Source organism: Aedes albopictus, chromosome 1, assembly GCF_035046485.1.
Source record: "Aedes albopictus strain Foshan chromosome 1, AalbF5, whole genome shotgun sequence".
Lineage (NCBI taxonomy): Eukaryota > Metazoa > Arthropoda > Insecta > Diptera > Culicidae > Aedes > Aedes albopictus.
The window spans coordinates 324,521,907-324,529,481 of record NC_085136.1 but is presented as its reverse complement, the minus strand read 5'-3'; the positions used below and the strand labels follow the sequence as shown (position 1 = coordinate 324,529,481).

The 7,575-nt window shown below is 41.5% G+C and overlaps 1 protein-coding gene across 1 annotated transcript in view; it reads left to right on the top strand.

Moving 5' to 3' along the window:
• Positions 1-1,785: 1,785 nt before the first annotated feature.
• The window catches only part of LOC109411508 (cytochrome P450 306a1), a 47,471-nt gene continuing 41,681 nt past the window's right edge, over positions 1,786-7,575 (top strand). The window contains exon 1 of the mRNA XM_029867619.2: positions 1,786-1,968. The gene's annotated coding sequence lies outside the window, so the exon portion shown is untranslated. The remainder of the gene's footprint in view (positions 1,969-7,575) is intronic.

Below are 7,575 nucleotides of genomic sequence, written 5' to 3'. Positions count from 1 at the left end.
AAAGCCACGCAGCCAGACCGGGTCGAGTGTAATCCCACCGGAGCCATTGTCCTCCCCAGACGGGGGTCTCAATTCATTGACCTTTTTCCTCTGATCTTTTGCTCTCGCTTCGGTCCAGACTTAAAATATATATATGAAAAAAAAAATACGAACAACACAAAAAAATAAAGCCAAGTGCAACGTCCTCCCTTTTTTCCCGAGCGGATCGACTCTGTCGACTGACTCAGTTGCGTTCCTAGCCGGGCAGCGAACTCTTCTGCCTGATGCTGCAGCACGGCGGCTGCGGCTGGCTGCAGCACTGGAAGCCGTTGGTTGTTGAGTCTTCCTTCCTTCGGTCCTGTCTCTGTCCTCAATGCACACTGACTGCTGTCTTTGGTGGTGGCAATAAACTTCTGAGAATAATGATCCTTGCCGGCTGCCGACGGCAGGTCGGTTCCCAAATTGGAGTACAACGCGGGAAACGGAATGTGGAGTTACATTAACGGATGAAAGAGTGTATGTTCAATAATGTTTTTTTTATTCAAAAAGTATGTTTAATACATTTTGTTGTTAAACGGTTAAAAATAACCTCCTCCTATGATGTTACATCTAACTGGAAAACAGCCCGAAGTATTGTAGGAAAGATTTTGATGAAATTTGTAACAACTTGAATCCTGCAGTTCAGTAACAGAACTGTAACTAAAAGTAAGACACCGTTAATGTTATAAGTTGAAACATACATACTTTGTTAGTTATTCAACAAAAGATCAAGGTATTTACCGGCTGAAGTTCAATTTTGTTGACTGTGAAGTGCATTGCAGTAGAATCATACAGTTTGTTGACATGCAATTCACTTATGTTTATCCATATATGTTCTAATACAGTTGTAATTAAAGGACAAGAAAATGTAGACAGCTGCACAAATTTTAAGCGAATTGAATAGAGGACACCAATCTCTACAATAGAGAAAAGTCAACCATTACTTGGATGCGGGTAGCATCTAGAATTGCAGTCAAAGTTCGACGAACTCACCCCCATTCGACTCAATAGTCCTGTTCAACGACGCAGGTTGAACTTGCTCGAAGTTGCTGCATCTTGCTCTTACCCATTTGTCATCAAACGGGTAAGAGTAGGATGCAGCAACTTCGAGCAAGTTCAACCTACGTCGTTGAACAGGACTAATATGTGCTTCAGCGATCGATTCCGTATGCACCAGTTTGTCAAACCCCTTCATATTCGACTGTGCATTGCGCTTCTGCTTTGGCTAAGCTCAGCAACCCATGCCACCCGCAACTCCGTTTTTATAGGGCACTGCATGAAATTATCTCCTTCTCTTTCACTCTTACAGAAATTTTGTAAACAACAAGGCCAAGAAACGTCAAAATCCCATACAAAATCAAAACAGTGCGGTGCCCTATAGGGCAGTGCATGAAATTATCTCCTTCTCTTTCACTCTTACAGAAATTTTGTAAACAACAAGGCCACGAAACGTCAAAATCCCATACAAAATCAAAACAGTGCAGTGCCCTATAGTAACGCCTCGTTTCAGCTCTTTCAAAAATTAGCAGATAATCCTTCAACCTCAACCACCCGGGAGAAGCGGTGGTTAACAGGGAACTCAATTCGCAGATGGCGAAATCAGAAAGGAGGAACTCAAACGATCGTGTTCTATTCTAACAAGAATGACGAAACCCATTCGGCTGACTGAAGGAAGACAAGTTCGAAATTCGAAAACGCAAACTGAACTGAAGGATGGAAGGAGGACTGTCAAACAACAGAGATCTCACGACGATCCCGTTTGTTGTGATCTCGTTTTGGTGCGATCTGGTATCGCTTTGGAGAGGAAGTGAAGTGATTTTAAAAGTATAATTTCGTGTTCGTTTAAATATTAATGACGTGAGACTGAGCCGAAGTTGGAGTTTGTGACAAAGTTAGCATTGTTTCGTTGGATGTGACGCTGTTGGAAGCAAATTCTGGTGATATCCCGCGGTAAGTACCTAAAATTAATCAAAGTTATCTAGGCTGCCAAAGTATGGCAAAAGTTCCGTTATTTTGTTCGTTCTTTCCTGTGCTGTGCTCACCTCGTTTGATGTTCAAACCAATGCTCAAACATCTTGTTTGAGTCGATAGAATTTTCATTAGTGTCAAACAAATATTGTTTCTTGAGGTCTTTAATTAAATTATTTAAACCTGCTTACTACTCGAAATCAATTATGGCTAGTCAATTGTGGCTACGTGTTCGTGCAGCCAGTCTCACCAAGCATTAAATCGAATTCAGTAACAAATTTTGAAAACGACGTAGGGTAGCGAGCCACTTGGGCAGTGGCTGGCAGTGGCACTTTTCGCTTTAACCCTCTAATACCCAATCCCGCCTTTAGACGGGGTATAGTTTGAGCATTTTTGTAATTTTTGTTTCGTGGAAAATCTTTTTTTTTATATTAGGACTGTTCTGTACATCTCAAAATGGTTTTTGGTGTATTTTGAAGCGTATTTACATTTTTTAAAAATCATTGAAAAATTGATGTTTTAGTCACCTTTTAGAAGTCATTGTGTATTTTGTATTGAATAGCTACAATCAACATCTTTTAAATTTTTCCCAAATCATTCTATCCTAGTTTAATAGTTTAAGGGAATCGAATACACTCTAAAATTATTTTCCTTAAAATTACATGGAAAATTAAATTTTCTGTGAAAAAAAATTAAAATAATTATATTTCAACAAAAATCATAAAATCTCAATATGTTTTTTTCTCAAAAAATCCGTTCCCCAAATTGGCTTCCAGGAAAAATATAAAAGTTTGGGTATGTTCAAAAATAAAAATTAGAAAAATCAAAAACTAAAATTCACGAAATCGAGAATTAAAAGAAATCATCTTCCAAAACTTGTTTAAATCGATTTTAGATGACGAAAAATGATATTTAGATCAAAATCAAAAATTTGGGTATTAGAGGGTTAACTCAGTCAATTCGAAACCACTTGACTTGAAATTTTGTACCCGGTTCGGTTAGATACTCTACGTTTCTCACCGCGTTCCAAAAACTGTGTCAATTGGTTGAAAATTGACTGAGTTATAGCAGAAAAGTAGGAGCCCTGCCGAACTGGTTCCACTTCCCTATTATCAATGGTGTAGCATTGATTATACGTCGTTTTCAAAATTTGTTACTGAATTGTGCTGAGTAGCGTGGATTCGGTTCTCGCCGCAGCTGTTAGGAAAAGTGTCGTATACTTCTTTCGATGAGGAAATAGTTCACTGGAAGCATTTAACGTGTCCGTTTTTTAGGGGCCGTGCAATTTACGTCATGCTTTTAGGGGGAGGGGGGATCTGCAAAATGTGATAATCAATACAATTAATAGTGAGGTATCATACAAAAACTGTGAAATAGGGGGGAAAGGCGGGTTTTTGCAAATGGTTGATTTTAACGCGACATAATTTGTGTATTAGGGGTACTGCGGCCATAACGCCCATAGGGAGCAAGATGCCCCACCCTTGTTTTGAGCAAACCACGTTGTTTTTTATACTTTTTTTACTAGAATCCTTAAAATAATAATAAAAATGCTGCCTAACATTTGATTTAACATATTGTTACCAAAAAAATTGTACAAAAACTCCAAAAAATGCTTTTGGTCAAATTTTTGCATTGTTTTACATAAATTTAAATCAAATTTCTTCTCGCTGTCCCCACAAATGGTTTTGCACATTAAAATAGCCATTTTGATCCAAATTTTTGCATAAATTATGCAAAACACAGATTAAAACCATACAATAGCACATTTTAATTACAAATAAGTTCACTTATCACACATCTGAGGGCCATTTTGTCGTAATTATTAACAAAGCAGTTCACTATGCCATTTAAATGGAGTATCTTGTAGGCAGCGCTCAGTAGTGTGATCGCGCGGTAGTTCCCACAATCCAACTTGTCGCCCTTTTTGTAGATGGGACACACGATACCTTCCATCCATTCCTCCGGTAATACTTCCTCCTCCCAAATCTTGGTAATGACCCAGTGTAGTGCTCTCACCAGTGCTTCTCCACCGTATTTTAGAAGCTCGCTTGGTAGTTGATCTGCTCCAGCGGCTTTGTTGTTTTTCAACCGGCCAACCTCCTCCTCAATCTCTTGAAGGTCAGGGGCCGGAAGTCTTTCGTCCTGTGCACATACTCCTAGATCTGTTACCACGCCACCTTCGGTACTTGCAACGTCGCCATTGAGGTGCTCATCGTAATGCTGCCGCCACCTCTCGACCACCTCACGCTCGCTCGTGAGAATATTCCCGTGATTATCTCGGCACATGTCGGCTTGTAGCACAAAGCCTCTGCGCGAGCGGTTCAGCTTTTCGTAGAACTTTCGTGTGTCCTTAGCGCAGTACAGCTCTTCCATCGCTTCGCGATCTCGTTCTTCCTGCTGGCGCTTCTTCATCCGGAAGACTGAGTTCTGCCTGTTCCGCGCCTGTTTGTAACGTGCCTCATTCGCTCTCGTACGGTGTTGCAGCATTCTCGCCCATGCTGCATTCTTCTCGTTTTTCAACTGTTCACATTCGCCGTCGTACCAGTCGTTTCTGTGATTCGGAGTCGCGAAGCCTAGTGCTGTAGCCGAGGTACTACCTATGGCGGATCGGATGTCCCTCCAGCCATCTTCAAGTGTAGCTGCGCCTAGCTGCTCTTCCGTTGGTAGGGCCACTGCTAACTGCTGCGCGTAGTCTTGAGCCACTTCTACGTTACGAAGTTGCTCGATGTTGAGCCGCGGCGTTCGACTTCGACGCGTGGTGATAACTGATAAGTTTTGAGCGCATGCATACAGCGACTAAGTAGTATTCCGAATCTTTATTCGCACTGCGGTATGTGCGGACGTTGGTTATATCTGAGAAGAATTTACCGTCGATTAGAACGTGGTCGATTTGGTTTTCTGTTTGTTGGTCGGGTGATCTTCAGGTGGCTTTGTGGATATCTTTGCGGGGGAAGAAGGTGCTTCGGACTACCATACCACGGGAGGCTGCAAAGTTTACGCATCGCTAGCCGTTATCATTCGATACGGCGTGCAGGCTGTTTAGCCCGATTACCGATCTGTACATTTCCTCCCTTCCTACCTGCGCGTTCATGTCGCCGACAACGATTTTCACGTCACGCGGCGAGCAACCATCGCATGTTTGCTCTAACTGCGCGTAGAACGCTTCTTTCTCGTCATCGGGTCTCCCTTCGTGTGGGCAGTGGACGTTGATGATGCTGTAGTTGAAGAAACGGCCCTTAACTCTCAACATGCACATCCTTGCGTTGATCGGCTGCCACCCGATCACACGTTGTCGCATCTTGCCCAACACCATAAATCCTGTTCCCAGTTCATTGGTGGTGCCACAGCTTTGGTAGAAGGTAGCCGCTCGATGCCCGCTTTTCCACACTTTCTGTCCAGTCCAACAAAGTTCCTGCAACGCCACGATGTCGAAGTTGCGGGGATGTAGTTCGTCGTAGATTATCCTGTCACATCCTGCGAAATCTAGTGACTTGCAATTCCATGTTCCAAGTTTCCAATCGTAGTCCATATTTAGTCGCGTGGGTCTTTGCCGATTGTATCGAGCATGGTTCTCTACCTCCTCGACGAATGAACTTTCACCGCAGCGTCTTCCAGTCGGCGTGTATTGAACCGTCGCCCGATTTTCTCCTCCTGTCCATGAATCCTGGCTGGCAATGCGCAGCCGGATCTCGCCAAAAATTGCTTCTGGTCACTTTTGATGTAATTATGGCCTGTCAAATTTTTGCATTGTTTTACATAATTTAAATCAAATTTCTTCTCGCTGTCCCCACAAATGGTTTCGCACATTAAAATAGCCATTTTGTTCCAAATTTTTGCATAAATTATGCAAAACACAGATTAAAACCATACAATAGCACAATTTAATTACAAATAAGTTCACTTATCATACATCTGAGGGCCATTTTGTCGTAATTATTAACAAAGCGGTTTACTATGCCATTTAAATGGAATTGACCCATAATTACAGGTGATCCATAATTATGTAATGACTATATACCATTCACAAACAATAAAACTTTACAATGAGCCATGCACGCAAGCAGGTATATGGGAACAATTAGGCATCCTGGCGTTAGCTGTAGCTAGTGGCGCGTTTTACCCCACCTTAAAACTAAAATGCTGAAAATCAAAGTGTTTCGTTATTAAAATTGGACTCTTCCTTAACCTTAGTAAAGTCTTGGGGTCTTTTTTGACCTTTTTAAAATTTCAACTCAAAAATCAAAAGTATTGAACGATTCCTAGGGGCGCTCCCATAAAAAAAAGTTACAAATAAGACCCTGGGATCATTTTTGACCCCAAACTTTGGACATCTCGCGAAAATCAGTAGCTTGTCTGATTTTAAATCTCTTCAGCTCAAATGAAAGGGGCACATGTCTAGCTTTGAAAACTACCGGAGAAATCCAGATTTGGTCCCTGTGGCCACCGGGAACCTGCTTCAACTGAAAAATGCCACTTTAGAGACCTCAACTTTGAGCTATAACTTTGCAACCAATCAAGTAATCAGCACCGTCCAAGTATCGTTCGAAAGGCATACACGTGGACTTTGATTTAAGATAGTAATACTCACTAATTATTGAGAACCGGTTCCGGAAATCCGGAACATCCGAAAAGTCATTTTTTATTGTTGCTATGTGCTTGAAAATCCACAAATGTTATTCACTCTATGCATTTTTTGCATAAATTCTCTGCATACTTCTCTGAAATGAGAAACATCTCGTTTAGGACCATTTTTGAAAGGTTCTACTCAGGTCTGGTTAATGTGAAACCGGTTCCAGGAATTCCGGAGCGTGGTCAATAGTGTAACGGCAATGAACTTGTTATAATTTTCGCTACATAGCCCGGCGCTACATGGCTCTACCTGCATAGATTTTTATGTCTGATACACAAATAATAAATAGTCATCATCATTTTCTTATTCTTGGCTTAATTCCCCAACTGGATCAAAGCCTGCAGAACAACAGCAGCATACCATAAAGTTTCCAGTTTCGGATGTATGACAATATTTGAGAGATTCAAGAAAAGCTAGAGATTCCAAAATTAAGGCAGGTAATATATCTGTGGTAAACCACCACAATGGACATTTTTACCGAAATATCCGGTGGAAATCCTTGCAGGAGCTTTGCTAGGAAAAGAATTACCACTGGAAATTCTTCTTGCAATTTCAATGGGAATTCTACCTTATGAGAAATCCGGAAATTCCTCTACAAATTTTACTGCGAATTCCTCAAATTTTTTTCAAAGTTTCTACAGGAAATCAAGCATGGGAAAACTCGTTCGCTCACCCGACTGCCGGCGATGCAAAATAGCAAAAAGAACGCCAACAATCCAATACTGAGTGAGAGTACGGCGCACTAAGAACGAACGCAACACGAACGGCTCGCCACCAATACCGATGCCACCGAAGCGAATCAGGAGAGAAACAAATAGAGTGCGAAATGAATCAGCTTGCATCGGTGTATACGAAATGAACGTTCGCTCTCTCAACTACATTCAGCTGATTGAATCCACTCACTGATTCAATTCCCAGTACTGAATGCTTCCACTGAACGCCAAATGAACGTTCCAAAA